Source organism: Prionailurus viverrinus, chromosome D1 (assembly GCF_022837055.1).
Source record: "Prionailurus viverrinus isolate Anna chromosome D1, UM_Priviv_1.0, whole genome shotgun sequence".
NCBI classification, from domain to species: Eukaryota; Metazoa; Chordata; class Mammalia; order Carnivora; family Felidae; genus Prionailurus; species Prionailurus viverrinus.
Window position 1 is genome coordinate 353,028 of NC_062570.1, and position 16,844 is coordinate 369,871.

The following is a 16,844-nucleotide window of genomic DNA, read 5'->3' on the forward strand; positions in this document are numbered from 1 at the left end:
CTGCACTGCTGGTGGTTTGGACCCTGCTGCCTTCTGGGATCTCACCCTAACCTTAGCCATGGCACTTGCCCTGAGGGGGCCCACCTTTTATGTCTGAGGAAAGAAGGAATTTGGGGCCAAGAACCAGAGCAAACTATTTCAGCAAGGAACCCAGAATTTTGCCATGACATTCCCAAGGCTGGGATGGAGTTGGAGGAGCAGATCCTGAACCCACACCTAACCCTGGCCCACCCAATTGTCTGGCTCCTGAACCCAAACCCTAACTCTGACCCACAGCCTAACACATGCCCTCAACTCAACCTTCACTGCAGTGCTGGTGGTTGAGCCCCTGACACCTCCTGGGGCCAAATCCTAACCCTAGTCATGGCTCTGGCCCCATCCTGAATAGGATGGGAAGTCACAACCGGTCAGACCTGGGTCACCTGCCTGAGCCTATGGCAGGATGTGTCCATCATATAACAGAATCTTGGGTCTGGGTGGGAGCAGAACCCTGGCAAAAAAAATGGTGCTGAACAGACAGAACCAGCACAGGTCCTAATGTGTTAGATAGAGCCAGAGGGTGAATGTGAAATCACGGTGCATTCCTTTGGGGCCATCGTCTGCTGCAATAATAAAGAGATCTGAAATAAAGTGGCTAAATAAAGGTGTACATCTCTTTACTTGTTACCTAACATTGCCAGAGATGGACAGGAAGACTGTGGGCAGCGTGGCTGTCATCCACCTGCAGGGGGGAAGGGTAGGCTCACAGATTCACTGGGACAGGAAGTGGCATACATCAGCTCTGTCACATACTATTGACCAGAACTTAGCCATGGGGCTGCTTGCAGCTGCAAGGGAAGCTGGGATGTGCACTCACTAGCTGAGTGCTCAGGTACCCAGCTACAAGTGTACTACATTAAGGAAGGGGAAGTAGATGGGCGTGCCAAATTAGGAACCGCCCCCAACACTCTAGTGTAATTAGCACAGTAATAAACGTACATGGAAACTACTCACCCAAGAGAATTCTAGAGTTGACAATACCGTGTGCTGGTGAGGATGTGGAGCAGTTGGTGGGGACATGAAGTGGTAAAGCTGCTTTGGATACTGGTTCAACAGCACCATTGGTGGCAGAAAGGCACATGTGCTCCAACCTGTCAGTCACTCTTCTGGGTACAGATCAACCAAATTAAGGGAACATGTTGACCAAAAGGCATATACGCGAGTGCTCACAGATTTACTGTAACCTGGAATTGCACTCAGCCGTGGAAAAGGAAGGGTCCATGCCAGGAAACAGATGAATCTCTGAGACACAGCTCTGAGTGTCAGGAGTCCCCCACACAAGCACGCAATCTGTATGTTCTATCAAGTCTGGTTAGAGAACCCACCCTGACTGGAGCATTCCTGGTGGGCAGAGGCACCTGGGTCTCTAATACCCCAGGGCTTGAGTTTTCCCACTACCAACAGGCTGGCAGGGCATGCTGGCCTCATTGTCCAGATAAGTGATCATACAGACAGGGGCTGATGGCTTTGGCAGGGGTGGAGGGCACATATTTTCATTCGTCCTGGTTAATAGGCCAGGTGAATGCTTCCCTCCAGAAGAAGCTGCCAGATGGTTGCCTGGTGGCCAAACCACTTACACTCACATCTGCACTTGGCTTCTGTTGCTGGGTCCTGCCCAGTGCACATGCCATTTGCTGCCCCATGTCCATCCATGCTGGGGTTGAAGGCTGAGGAGATGTTCCTGTCATTTCCCAAATGTATATGGTGACAGAAGATTTCACAGTTCTGGTGGGAGAAACATACCAGCCTGGGAGACCCTGCTGACAGGTGGAGTCAAGACTCAGACACATCTGCACAGGTTTCTGACCCAGATTAGCTGGGAGTCCCATGTGCGGGCTGATGCCCATTTGGGGGAGCTCCCGGAGAAGTTGTCCTTGCAGCTGGCCCTCCCTGCATCCGTCTGGCCTCAACTAATCCTCTAGAGAGGGTCTGTGAGACCATCGATGCCTCAGCAGGATTTTGTTGGGACACAAACTCCTTGGCTCACTTTTGTTTCAAAGACAAAGTGTGGGATGCGGGATTCAAATGACGGGCTACTGTTGGCTTCCTTGCTCACATTTCTATGTTCTTCCTTCTCTAATCCAAACAGAATCAAGATTTGACCTTATTTAGGAGCTCTGAACATAGGCCCTGCCTGACATAAGAAGCCATATCTGGGACCTTCCCCACCCAACCCCACACTCATGGAAGACACCGTCTTCTTCCTACTCACTGGCTCCTCACTTCTTTCCTTGCCAGAAGAATCGAATTCTGCATTTGTGTAGCAGGCAGAGAACCCTTGACTCTGAGAAGAGAGGGTTCCCACATTCCTTTGGGGTAAACTAGTCACAGCAAAAATGCCCCTTTCCTTTGCCACTGATTCCAAGAAGTGAATGGCACCCTGCAAGGCAAAAAAAAAAAAAAATCAGTGGGGCCCCTGGGTGGCTCAGTAAGTTAAGCATCCGATTTAGGCTCAGGTCATGATCTCACGGCTTGTGGGTTCGAGCTCCACATCAGGCTCTGTGCTGACAGCTCAGAGCCTGGAGCCCACTTCAGATTCTGTGTCTCCCTCTCTCTCTGCCCCTCCCCTGCTCATATTCTCTCTCTCTCTCTCTCTCTCTCTCTCACTCTCAAAGATAAATAAACATTAAAAAATTTTTTTTAATCAGTTGGAGACTCCATCGGCTTTCCCCCCTGGCCCCTTCCTTCAAACATGGGATGTTGGTGTCAAGCCTGGAGCTCTGGTAGCTATTTTGTAACTAGGAGGTGGCCAGCATGAAGGTTAAAAGTCCTCATGCAGGGAATGGAAACAGAGGTAGGACATGTCTAGCTGGGGGGCATGATTCAGCTCTGGACCCAGCTCTATTTCTTCAGTGACACCACTAAATTTCATTAATGTAAGACCCCCCTCTGAGATGGCCTTTCTCATATTTGCAGCCCAAACTTCTTGTCTGGAAATAGCTTTACCAAATAGCCAGATTTTGTGTTACTTCACACAAACATTCATTCCTGTCCAACCCGGCTGAACTTCTGTGTTTTTCATCCCTTGGCCTGTAAACATCATTCGTCAGCAGACAGGGCAGGTGCAGGGGGGCTGGAGGGTGTCAACTCCAGATGGAAGAGGCTGCCTGCCAACCCTATGGATTGTGAAGTCCATGTGCAGGCAAGAGAGGATCTGGCCAGATAGCTGTGTCCTGAGGTCAGAGTGGGGCTTTGAGATGGTGGACCTCCTCCTGGGTCCCCACAGCTCCCCAGGTGGGCTCTGTGACCCATGCAAATCCTGAGGCTTCCATCGAGGAGGCTGTGCAGCTATGCCCACTTCTCTTGCGACACCTGCATGGGTAGTGTCCATGTGACAAGCTGGATTCCGAGGGCACCCAGCAGAGGGACCACATGGAGTGATAGAGACAGAGACAGACTGAGAGAGAGATACAGAGACAGGGCCTGGCCTGTGTGTGGCATGTCTTTCAGAGGAGGCCATGTTCCAGCCTCTGCAGCCCAGGTCTTGGCCACAGCACTGGTGGGCCCTGGGATGGATCCCTGCAGAGTAGGGTGGCCGCCCCTGCTTACCAGGGTCATTATGTTGTGTCTCGGGCAACTGCTGAGGCCACTGCACAGAGAAACATCTCAGGCTATTGGAGATCCAGGAGCCTGCTGGAGCAAAGAGAGTAGACCCATCGCCTGGCCCACCACCCACAGCCTGCCCTCCCATCGCCTGGCCCACCACCCACAGCCTGCCCTCCCAGCATCTAGAAGCTTCTTTGGGGAGGGCAGGGCTGGAAAGAGAGCCAGAGGGATGTATGCCACCAAGGGCAGCTAAGCTTGGACCACCCAACTGGACTTTGTCAGGGTCACCCACCCCAGCATCCAAACCACAGAAATGCCCTTATGGAAACAACAGGCATGTAATGTTCTGCACGATTCTGTATGTGGCAAGTGGGGCCCCACTGATTTTCCCAGGGCCCCGGCAGACCTGAGTGGGGTGCTAGGGGCTCTTCACTTGTCAGGAAGCCCCCAGGCATCACCACAAGGGGTCGTGAATTCCAAGCTTCCCCATGCACAAGGGGTCCAGGCAGGTTCCCCTAGACCACCTCCCATCTGAGGAGACCAGTGTAGAGACCAGCACAAGTGACGCACCTGCTGAGGCAGAATCACGGCACATCTGGTCGACATATGGTCCACTGCAGGCAGATGTCCGGGATGAATGGGATGGGGGTGTCCGCTCCTTCCTGTCACCCCCAGTGTACCAGACAGGTTCACAGGTGGCTTCAGTCCTAGAAGGTGATGGCCCTGCCCTTCTGTTGACCCACCTCTATCCATCTACCTGGAGTCCCTGGAGAGCAGGTAGTGGCACCACTAGTTCAGGACACCTTAACTATCAAAGTGAGTACTGGAGACACATTCTCGTGGGCCTGAGGCTTACACTTTGCACCTGTGCCCCCAAAATCTCCACACAGGCTAGTTGTTCTACTTTTAAAACTTTAAACATTTTAGTAAGAACTGCATCTATTTAGGGTGTTCAGCACAGTGATGTGAGGCATGCGTATCAGTGACGTGATGACTTGAGCCAAGCTCTGGCCCTGCCTTCCCACTCGGTTACTGTCTGTGTGTAGTCATAGCACCTGAGGTCACACACATACAGTACAGCGCTGTCAGCCGGTCACTGTGCCGGGTGCCAGGTCTCCAGGGTTCCTCCTGCATTACTGACACCGTGTGCCCCACCAATGATGAGGCCAACTGATCCCGACCTGTCCCTACACCAGGTCGTTCTGTGCTCAGCTTCTGCCTGTTCTTCAGATTCCACGTGTAAGTGACACCACACAGCCTTCTCCTTGTGTGTCTGGCTTATTTCATTCAGCATAACATCCTCCAGATCTGACCGTTCTTTTTTACAGCTGAGCGATATTCCTCCGTACGTACATCAATCAATGGATGGACACTTAACTTGCTTCCATGACTTGGCCATTGTGAACAATGCTGCCATGAACATGGATGTGCAGAGATCTCTTCCAAACAGTGATTTCCTTTCCTTTGGGTAAATACCCAGGAGTGGAGTTACTGGACCATCGGGTGGCTCTGTTTTTAACTTTTTGAGGAACCTCCAAACTGTTCCCCAAGGTAGCTGCACCAGTTTGCATTCCCACCAATAGTGCAGGAGCGTTTCTTTCTCTGCACGTCCTCACCAATACTTGTTATTTTAAAATAATTAAGATTTAAACAGTGCCCTCATTGCCAGCAAAGAGCCAGGATGTGCCCAGAGAGACAGTCTTTTGGCCTGGGGGAAATAGCCAGAATGTCCTGAAACTCATTGACGGTGGCGAGTCTCTCTTGGCCACCCCATTTCCCCCGAGCTTGTAGGAATGCTCAGCAGGAAGTTAGGGATTGGGGACACAAAGGCAGAGGAAAAGGAATGAGAGACACAGAAACAGGGAAGAACTGGAGAGCAGGTTCTGTGTGGGGTGGGGGAAGGCCAGCCTGGAAACAGGTCCCTGCCATCCAGGTTGCTCTGAGCAGGTGGGTCCAAGAGGTGCTGGCACTGTCAGTCAGGTGGGCACATTGCCTTGTCAGCCACTGTGAACGTTTATGGGCAGCAGGGCCATTAGACATGTTGGTGTGTCTCAGGAGGACCTGATTTGGCCCTGAAACTGCAGACTCTGTGATTGTTAATAATGATTCATGCCAACAGCTTTTTAGTGTCCATGGGCATTTCCTCTGACCACACTCACAGCAGCAATCGTGTGTGCATCAGGTCTGATGGTCCCAAGCACCTAAAGGCATGTGGCCTCTTCCAAAGTTTCACCAGCTCTTCCATTTCTCTGCTTGTCTCATGGACACCAGGAGAATGGAGGGTGGGAGGGGGGCAGGGACATTGCTGAGGTCAGAACAGCACCTTCCTGGAGGCCCCACAGCCACCCACAGCCAGTGGGATTATCTTGTCACTCATGCAGAACGTTCCTCCAGGGAGGACATTATAGGACAACAAATCAGAAGTTCCACTCATGGGCTTTCCCCTGAGATAAACCTCCACCAATGTAGGATCTGAATCCAGAAAGATCCCAAGGGAAAATCTCCTCTTCATGTTCCAACTTGGATGAGAGCTTCCCTGGCTTCAGTTGTGTTGTGCAGCCTCTCAGGCCCATCAGGGGCTCAGCCGCACCTGCTGCAAGCCTGGGCACCCCTTCTTCCTCCCTGGGAGGCGATGCCACGGGATTTTTCTGCAGGTGCACCAGGTCTCCCCAGGAGCACTTGGCCTCATTTCTTCCCTCCAACTATAGCACCCTGTAACCAGGGCAAGGGGGTAATAGAGGAAGATGTGGGACAGAGGCCCCTGGGGTGAGTGATGAGGGGTTGGTGCGTTCAGGAGCACATGGGTGCATGCAGTGGGGGAAGGTTTGTGCGTGTAGGAGGCAGGTGCGTGTGGGGAGGGGGCAAGTGTGTGTGTGCAGGGGTGCCCACAGGTGAGTGCAGGGGGCACTGGGTATGTACAAGGGGGCAGTTAAGCTGCTGGGTGCATGCAGGGGGGAGAGAAGGCCAATGGGTGTGTGCCAGGGGGTACTGAGGTCAGGCCCATCATTGTCCTGGGGTCAATCCTGGGCAGGGACTCAGGACAGTCCTTGCTGCTTGAGGGTGTGATGTGGGTTCCAGCAGGGGATGCTTTGCCTGCAGGGTCTCTTGTCCAAGGTCAAAGGTGGCTACAACAAAGAATTAGTCAATTAGAGAGTGAAGACCCCTGTCAGGGTAGAAGGAGTGAAATCCTCTTCCTGTTCTTGGCGTCTTCACTGTTGACACTCTACCTACCATGATGCCCCCTTGGGGAGGCAGTGTGGCAGTATGCATACCTGAAATATGCAAGTGTAGGCCCATGAGTGAGGCTGTGATGAGTCTTCCCTGCAAACATATGCAAGGGTCCTCATCAAACGTGCTTGGCTGCTGTGAGTGACTAAGAAATCACAGTGGCCGTCTCCAAGGGGCCCACAGGGACCAATACGTGGTGTGGCACCACCTCCCAGGGGCACACGTAGCTTTTATCTGCGTCCCTCACAAGGGAAGAAATGGGGAAGACTGATATCCAGCTGCAGAGACCTATAAAAAGTAGAATTCCCAGTGCATCCTTGTCTCCTATTTCCAAGGGGACATCAGTGACGAAGTGGATGGACACTTCTCCAGAGCTCTGAGCCTTGTCAAGAGCCCCCAGCGACTGAGCCAGGGTGCAGATGTGACCTTGAGGAATGACAGTGACATGCCTCCAAATCCATGGCTTTTCTCTCCTCAGTGGACAAAGCCAGAGCCAGAAGCATTTTTGCATATGGTGCCACCAACTGCGGCTTCAGTGGGCTTGGTCTCACAACTATGGATCAGTACCTGATGTCCCAGGCAGGGAGGCCCTCTGTTCTGTCTGGCAAGCCATGGCATTACCCCTCCCAGCCAGCCCCAGTTCCTCAGAGCCTGGCTACTCTCACACCTACTCCAGTGGGCATGTGGTGCCAGAGACCCAGCCTGATAGGAAATATGAGCCCCCCTTAAGCCTCCTCCAGCAAGACTGATACCTAGCCCCTCCTCAGGAATCTGCAGCGTGGGAGGACTGCAGCTCTGCCCAGATAGCCGGAAGCATGGGATTGCTCTTCAACTTGCCTCCCAGCTCAGCCCACTATAAGAAAATACATTTCCCCCCAGATCGCGCATCTGCCAATGCCAACCTTGCAAGTGAAAAAAGCCAGTCTCCAGAGAGAAGAAATGTGTTCTTTTATTGAATTTTGGTCTGAAGAAGAGAATTCCTTTTCCCAAACCTGCTCATGATTTTCTACTGTGAGTCTAGAGGGTCTAGAGACTGTACTGTCCTTTTTTTCTTTCTGTCACTAAACAGTATTGCACCAGGGGCAAGTTTCTGTTCTCCCTAAAATTCTACACTTCTGTGCCTTGGCACCTATGCCCTATTACAGGAGTACTCAAACTTCAGTGACGCCCCAGCATATGAAATGTTTAAAAGAGCAGTTCAGTGATGGGCCCACAGAGGCTCATCCCACCCTCCCTGCACCCAAAGCCCTCCTACTTAGAAATCACAGTCCCTTCACCCTCTACCAGCAGGGTCTTTGGTGTTGTATGGGGTTATCCCACTTTGCCAACTGAATGGAGGGGATCTGAGGAACAACCTGAAGCTTTCTAGCCTCACCTAGACTGTGGCCAATTGCACTCCAGCCTCCACCAGAAGCAAAATGAACTTACAATGTGAAAGACCCATTGAGAAAGAGTTGAGGCTGGGCATTCCCTGCATCCTCAGAGTATGGAAGGATCCTGAAAAGGTTTCAGGAAGCCTCTCATGAATAAAGTACTTTCTTTTTTTTTAATGTTTTATTATTTATTTTTGAGAGAGCGAGTGTGAGCAGGGAAGGGGCAGAGAGAGGGGGATCAGAAGATCCAAAGAGGGCTCTGCACTGAGAGCCATAAGCCTGATGCAAGTCTCGATTCACAAACTGTGACATCATGACCTAAGCTGAAGTCAGACAATCAACTGACTGAGCCACCCAGGCACCCCAAATGAAGTACTTTCACTTGGGATTTTTGATTTCTCCATTAAAAAAAAAAAAGTGATTCCAAATAGACTCACTGGGAAATCTGAGAACTAACTTACTGGGAGTTAGTTGGGAAACTGCCCTATCCCAAGATGGGCCTGGAGTAAGTTCTGTGCCAAGAGCATTTCTTAGTTGCAGTTCCAGAAGTTTCTTTCTGCTCTCACTCTGAGGATGAGGATTCTGGCCTCTGATATACCCCATAAGTGTTCCCCTGGACCTGGGTGACACCTGACAGCCTGCCACCAGGGTCCACCTGGCTTCCACAAACAATGAAACCTTCCCTTCAGCTCTCTCACTGTTAGGGACATCTGGGAACTATTAGCTCTCTTTTCAGTACAGAGCTGCTGGGGCCACCCACGTGGATACCCACAGCATCTTAGACCAATTGGTGGTGAAAGACAAGGCTTAGTCCAAGACATGGGAGCAGGACCTCCCTGCAGATTGTTCCAGATAACGTGACAAATTTCTCCAAACTCATTCATCCCTCTGACCTAGTAGACACCCTTGTGGCCAGTGTGAGCTTGGCAATTAGCCCATGAGAACCCCAGAAGGCCTTGATGTCCATGTTCTCCATTCCATGTAGCCCGCACTTGTTCCTGAGCAGTAACTCAGAAGGTGAATAATAGAACTACTTTTTTTGGAAAACAAAACAAAACAAAAAACAAAGAGAAAGATGTAAATATGCCCAGACACAGGAAGATGCTTCCATCAGCGATTCTGGCATAAACAACATTACAGTGGACTAGGTGGCTTGAAACAAGGCACATTTACTATCTCACAGTATCCGTGGGTAGGAGTCCGGGCGCAGCTTACTTGGGTTCCCTGAGAGGAAGGTGTGGGCTGGGGATGCAATCCCATTTGAGGCTCCCAGGAGGCAGGACCTACCTCCTCATTCAGGCCTGTTCTGCCTCCTAGGTCTGAGGAAAGAAAGGATTTGGGGACCAAACCTAGGCAGAATTATTCAGCCAGGAACCCAAAGTTGAACATGCCATTTTCATGGCTGGGCTGGAGCTGCAGAAGGGGATCCTGAGCCAAGCCTAACCCTGGCCCAGACCATCAGGTCATGAGCCCAGACCCCCAGCCTGACCTGCAACCTAACACGCGTCCTCCACTCAGCCCTCCAGGCAGATCACTGCACTCCTGGCTATTTGGCCAATGCCACCTCCCTCGACCTAACACTAACCCTAGCCATGGTTCTGGCTTGAAGATGGCCCATCTCTTAGGTCTGAGCAATCAACGAGAGAGGGGCCCACGACTGGTACAGAGTTATTCAGCAATGAACCCAGAATTGCACCATGACATTTCCATGGATGGTATGGAGCCGGTGATGGGGATCCTGAGGCAAGACCTAACCCTGGCCCAAACCACACGCCATCCACTGAGCCTAAAGCCTAGGTCTGACCTGCAACCCAGTATGTCCTCTCAAGTTAGCCCTCCAGGGAAAAAATTCAGCTGGTGGAAGTTTGGACCCTGCCACCTCCCAGGACCCGATCCTAACCCTAGCCATGGCTCTGGCCCTAAGGGAGCTCATCTCCCAAGTCTGAGGAAAGAATGGATATGTGACACATGATCTGTGCAGAATTATTCAGTGACGAGTTTTCCATGACATTTCCATGGCTGGGATGTGGCTGTAGATGGGGATTCTGAGCCCCAACCTCACCTTGGGCCAGGCCACCAGCAGGCCCCTGAGCCCAAACTCTAAGCCTGACCAACACATGTGCCCTAAACTCAGCCCTCCAGGGAGATCACTGCAGTGCTAGGGGTTTGGCCCCTGATACCTCTGGGGACCTAACCCTAACCCTAGCCATGGCTCTGGCCCCTTAGAGGCTCATCTCCTAGGTGCGAGAAAAGAACGGATTGGGGACCCATCACTGTCACTGAATTACTCAGAGCAGAACAGAGAAGCTGGCCGGGACATGTACACAGCCCAGATGGAGCTGCAGAGGGGATCCTGATCCAAAAACCTAAGCCTAGCTTGTGCAAGCAGCTGGCCCCTGAACTTGAACCTAAGCCTGGGCCACATCCTAAATCGCGCCCTCCACTCAGTGCTATGGAGAGATCAGTGCACCTCTCACAGTGTGGCTTCTTCCACTTCCCGGGACCTAAGCCTAACAGCCTTCTCACTCCTAAACCTTAACCCCAGCCTAACCCAAACCCTAAACCCTAATCCTAACTCACACAATCAACTGGCCCCTGACCCCAAAGCTTAAGCCTGATCCGCCACCTCATCCTTGCCCTGAACTCAGCCCTCTGGAGAGGTCTCCACTTTGCCAGTGGATTGGCCCCTACCCTCACCCAGGTCCTAACTCTAAAGCTAGCCCTTGTTCAGCCTGAAGCGTAGGTCTGAGGAGAAAACCAGTTCAGATCACATGACCTTGCAGTATAGTCTGCCAGGAACACCAATGTCACTGTGCTATTTGCAATGAGGATGGGGCTACACAGTATTATTCTGATTGAAAACCTAACCCTAACCTATGCCCTCCCCCTAAGCTGCCTTGTTTTAGGTCCTTGTCTGCTCTGATCTCTGAGTGGCCCACATACATGCTGTCTAGGCCTTGCCAGCCATGTACTCCTGGGGACACTCCAGTCTGTAGAGCACCCGAGACACTTAACAGCCCCTGCACAGCCTCAGGACAGAGGAAGCCTACCCCAGGATAGTCCCTCTGAGGTGGCAGTCAGATCCTAGCTGACAGTTCCTAATTGAACTGGCTGTCTGATGGTGTCCAGCACTGGAGGCTCCAAGGTGTCCAACCACCCCTCTCAACTTTGCTCCAACGCATCCCAGATTACTCCAGCTCTGCCTTCTGGGCAGTACACGTGATTTTGTGTGATACGACTTGGACTGTGTAGGTACCAAGCACCTCTGGGAGCCAGTTCTCAGGCCTGGGTTCTGCATTCAGCTGCCCTTTATAAAGTCCAGGGCATCCAAGGCCTGTGGTGGCCATGAATGCACAGTTGGCTCATGCTGAGCTGCCCTCCAACTGGTCACTGCCAGGCTAGTTTGCCTGTAGGGGCTCTGTTGGGCAGCTGAGTTCACACCAGTCCACCAGGGGCCTGCTCAGGGGCTGGGCTCTACCTATACTTCTCTGTTTCAGGTCCAGACCTCCCCTGGAGCCTGAATAGCCCATACGTGCACAGCTAGCTCTGTCTCAGCTGGTCTTAGGCTGTGCATGAGCATTCAGCTCCTGTGCCACCCAGCCTTGACCTACAAATTAGTTCCTGGCTGTCAAGCTGGGGCCAGTCTCCCCAAAATGCCCACTCCCAGGGTGGAAAATGCTTCCTTTTCAAAATTCTTTCAAGGAGGCTACTGCACCTGGCCACACACAGTCCCCTGTGGAGTGGGTGCCTAATGTGACTCATAGCTTCTAAAACAGCAAAGGCTTTCAAAGTTCTGTGCTGGGGACAGACTGGCCTCCTGGCAGCCTGATCAGGAGCCTGGGCTCGAACCTACGGTCCTTCATTTCAATAGCAGGCCTCATTTCGAGGCTGGGCTGCCCATGGGTGGGCCCTCCCTCTTCCAGCCTCTGCCTTGGCATGTGCAGTGGGCCCCTGACAGTCTGGCTCAGCTCATACAGGGGCAGTCAGCCACTTCTGTCACCCTGCAGTTTTTTGTTTTTGTTTTGTTTCTTTGTTTGGTTTTTGGCTGGCTACCCATGCCAGTGGCCAGGCCCTGCTCTGGCAGGGCAATCAACGTCCCTATGGTGGAACAGACTCAGTGTGATGGTTAAGGATTGGAAAAAAAGGCAGGTGCCAGATACCCCTAACAGCTTCTCCTGTTACCAGCCCCATTGGTCTCATCTTGCCCTGTTTCAGGCCCCTGGCTACACTGACTGCACCACCTAGACCGGGGCATCTACACACTGTGAGCTGGTTTGGAGCTACAGGGGTCACTCCAGCCCTGTGAAGATAGGGCCCATCCTCAATCACAGGGAAAGACTTCAGAGTGGGTAGCACCCACATCCGTAATATCTTCCTGAGCCTCCATTTAATGGTAGGGATTGTCACTGGCTGCCACTAGAAAAGGTCGCAGGTTTCTCCAGCAGTCAAGGCTGCCTAGGTGTCTCTTATTGGTTTTTACCTAGACCATCCCACAGGTGTCCCATCTGTAGATGCGGTCCAGATTCCTCCAGGCCTGCCTTCAGGGCAAAAAGGCGTTTGTTAGATTTCATCTTAGAGTCAGGCAGAGTCTGCCTATCCCAACGGCTGCCCTGTCCCAGGTCCCTGAGCCCCCTGACATGTTCTGCCAGCTCACACGCCCATCTTCACAGAGTCAGCAGCCCTGCAAGCCTCTAGAGTGAAGCTTGTCCTGACTCCTATGGAGCCTCCATGCAGGAGAGAAACCTCACCCAGAAAACCTTGCTAAGGCTTTGTTTCCAACTGGCAACCATCAGTCCCAGTTCACTCCCGCTGCCTGAGGCGGTGAGGGTTTTCCCAACCATCTAGGCTCCCAGATGTGTCCAGAAGGTGGGCATACTGGCCATCCCTTGCCTTCTGGTCAGGGAGTCCTGATTTCTCCCTCTCTGCCTTGTGTGGGTGTGGAGTCAAATCAAGCAAGTTGCCATGACCCTCCCAAGGGCCTGTTCCTGTGCCTTGGGCCCTCCTTACAGCTGCCCTACTCCACACAGCTGTCTATGTGGTCTGTTAGCTCCTTCAGACCCAGTCAGTCAGTCTTGGGGTGCCTTTCTTCAGCCCTGTGGATTTGGGCTTATCCACAACCAGGCTATAGCTTCCAGGCTATAAGGACACCACCCACTGAAACTCATTCCAAGCTGGCTGCTTCTAACTGGCTACTGTCACTCACCCTTCAGACAGGCTGCACAATGCGTTCCTGGCCTTCTCCAGAACTCAAGGCCCCCAGGTGTTGCTTTTGGCTGGAGTCCAGTGGGCAGGCCCCGATCTAGCAGGGCAAATCCAAGTCCTCCGGGTCTGCCCTAAGGGAGACCAATAGGCCCAATGGTGCAGGTTCAGTCTTCAATGAAGCCTGCCCAATGGTGCAGGTTCAGGCTGCCATGAACCTCCCAACAGTTCCCACTGTCCCCCCCCCCCCCCCACAGCCTGGCTGGACATTGTCCTGTTCTGGGTCCTGGCTCCCCTGACCTGCTCCACCTGCCCTCACATGGTCAGCACGCTGGTGGCTGGCCCCAGGCTGCCAGGCGTATTCTAAGCCTGTGAACATCTGACCTGACCCGTCCACCTGCACAGCATCCAGGGTGCAGAGGCCACACTCTGAATGGCCTTCTGGGCTTCCTTTGATACTAAGGACTGTTGATCCCTTTGGGGACTAGCACCTTCTGTGGGGTCTGAGGCTTCTTCAGCAGTCAAGGCCTCCAGGTATCTCTTCTCAGAGGGGACCTCCCTACCTCCCATGGGGTCATGCCAAGGTCCTCCATATTCTTCCAGGTCTGCCTTCAGGAAAGACATGCACATTTGTGGAGTTGGAAGCTGAAGTTGGAGGCAGAAGCCAACGGCTCCCAGTTTCCGCCCTCTGTGGCCTGGCATCTCCCTACAGCTGCCTCCTTGCAGGTTCCTGGGTCTACTGGCTTGCAGGGCCTGCAAGCTCACTGACCCTGTCAGGGAGCCTTGAGGAGCCTGGGAACTCCAGGTCTGTGGAGCTAGGGCCAGCCCTCAGACCCCTTAGAGCCTCAAGGGTGCAGTGACCACACGCAGCCAGCATCTTTCTGATGGGTGGGGGTGGGGTGCAGTTTTCTACTTCCAACCATCACCCTCCATTTGCACAGGCTACCTGATGGGGTGTCAGTCACTTATAGAACTGGAGGCTCCTGGAGTCTCATGTGGCTGGCTACCCACAGATCGTGAGCTCTGGCAGTGTATGCAGTGCTCCTACAGGCAGAGTCTCGCATAAGGAAAAGGATATTGTGCGAAGAACTTCTCTGCCTTTCAAGCAGTCGAGTGAGGACGTGTTCCAACAATCCACCTCTGCCATGGCTGGAACCCCCACTGTGACTATGGGTCTCTCTCAGCAGAGGACCACCCTGTGTACCCACTATCTCTAGAAATAAGGGCAAAACTAGGCCCTATAGAGTATGTAGATGCTCCAAATGCCACACCCTCTCTTCCTGGAGCATCCCTGGAGCCTGTGGACAGGGAGCAGGGAAATTCTGGCTGATGCCTGTCCGCACTGTTCTCATGGATGCAATTCACCACCTGAACTGCAGTCACTACTCCACCAACACTGACACCATCCGGATGGAAACAGAAACACACCACAGCAGCCAGATCAGACAAGGCCCAGTGCAGAACTTGGCTGCTTGGCTGGTGATCACTCATGAGTATGTAATCCATTAGATGGAGAGCTGGGCTGTTCTCAAGGGATGAACAATAAGAAGCCGAAAGGTGGATGATCATCAATAAGCTTCTGTGGGGTCAAGATTATGTGGAAAGACATTTGGGTTTATCTGCAAGACCATGAGGTGGTCCTCACTGTTTTTCATATCCTGGCTCGTAAGGCACTGACAGCTCCTGGTAATCAGGCAGCAGATGCCCCAGATGAGGCATGAACCCCATAGCAACAGACTTTTCATAGAGATATTGCAGGCTGGGCACGTAGACAGAGTGGCCAACACAGTACCTGGATGGGTGGCACATTGCCACTGATCCCAGCTGCCCTTGAAGCCCAGTGATTCGGTTAACACAGTGACACCATGCCCTGTGTGTTGTCAACAATGCCCAACACAACTGCCAAAGAAGCCCTGAAGCTTCCACTCCAGCTCTCAGCCGGGATGAGATCAGCAAACTAATTATAACAGCCCTCTCCCTCCAAGTGAAGATTGTAAATATGCCTTAGTTTGTGCAGACACTGCATGTGGCCTAATGCAAGCTTTCCCCTGTTGTCATGGAAACCGGGCTGCAAACACTAGGGGACCAGAGCAGCTGAGGACCATGTATTGATAAGCTCACTGAATAGTGATCAAGGGGTTGACATTTCAAAGATCATAATGTGCACGACTAAGGACAAGAATGTGGCAGTGAGTGGGGGTTCCATCTTCTCTTCTGCATCCCACAAGCTGCAGCTTTGGAAGAGAGAACAACGGAGTATTCAAGGATCAGATTAAATTAGTAACAGGTAAAACCACCTAGGGTGGGTGGACTAAAGTACTATCCATTCTTTAATTCATTTGAATTAAAGATGAATTCAATGAGTAGGGTCTCTTGTCTCATATGCCACACAGGAAACCCCTGCTGAAGCACCCAATACCGTAAGAGTATGGAAGTTACAGGACTCAGCCACTGCCCTGATCAATGTGCATGCTGGAGAGAACAGCAAGCCAGATCACACCCCAGAAAGGAATTTGTACTTGAATTTGCAATGGGAAGTCCTGCTGGCATAGGCAAGTTATTTTGCACCCCTGAACGACGGGAAACTATTCAGTCTCCACCAGGATCCCACTGTACTGCTTCAGTGAAACCTGTTATAATGCACTGTACCTGGAATGGAACATATGGCATAAAAAGAGGGGAGAAGGTCAGGGTTCTGGTCTGCCAGATCCTCCCCACAGTTCATCTCTTGACACCTGACAGGACTGTCTTCCATGGCCAACATCAGTGGCACACACAACCTGGTCAAATTCCTAAAAAGGCAGCCATACTAACATCTAAAGATCAGGCCACAAAGGTCACTCTTGTAGAAGGGAGAGACCTCCCCCCATGCAAATTCCTACTATTTCTCTTTTTGACCTTAGACTCTGCTGCTCCCGTGGTGTCCAGTCACATGATGAGCACCTAAAGAATATACCTTCCTGGAGAGAGCCCACTCATGCAGGAAATCAATTCAAGTGTTCAGTACATGGGCACCTGCCCTCTCTAGTTCAACAGGATTGCCATGCTAGGTATTGCCTCTCCAAGAGACAAATTGGAAGGCCCTAAAGCATTACATTAATTGAGAACAAGGTAGGTCGAGCACTCTCGTTTCATCTGATATTATCAGTAGTGTATTGATAACACCGGTCATGGGTATTCTTTTTCTATTCTACAACCTATAAAGGCATCCATCAAATCACTCACTGGAAAGGGCCTAGAAAGACCACCATCAGACCCAAACAAGGTTATGCTCAGGTTAGGAATGGGCTTATGTGGCTTTGGCTATGGACCATTATATCAGGGCACCCCTTTGTTGAAAACAGAAATATCACTCTAAACAAAATCAACCCAATTGCACCAACGATGTGGGATGGATACCACTGAGACTACATCCATCCTGTCATGTGAAGGGAGAGTGACTGGTTGGCAATGACGGAT

The 16,844-nt window shown here is 52.0% G+C and overlaps 1 pseudogene; it reads left to right on the forward strand.

Moving 5' to 3' along the window:
• The first annotated feature begins 4,073 nt into the window (after positions 1-4,073).
• On the forward strand, positions 4,074-7,769 carry LOC125176336 (transcription cofactor vestigial-like protein 1; annotated as a pseudogene).
• The last annotated feature ends 9,075 nt before the right edge of the window (positions 7,770-16,844 follow it).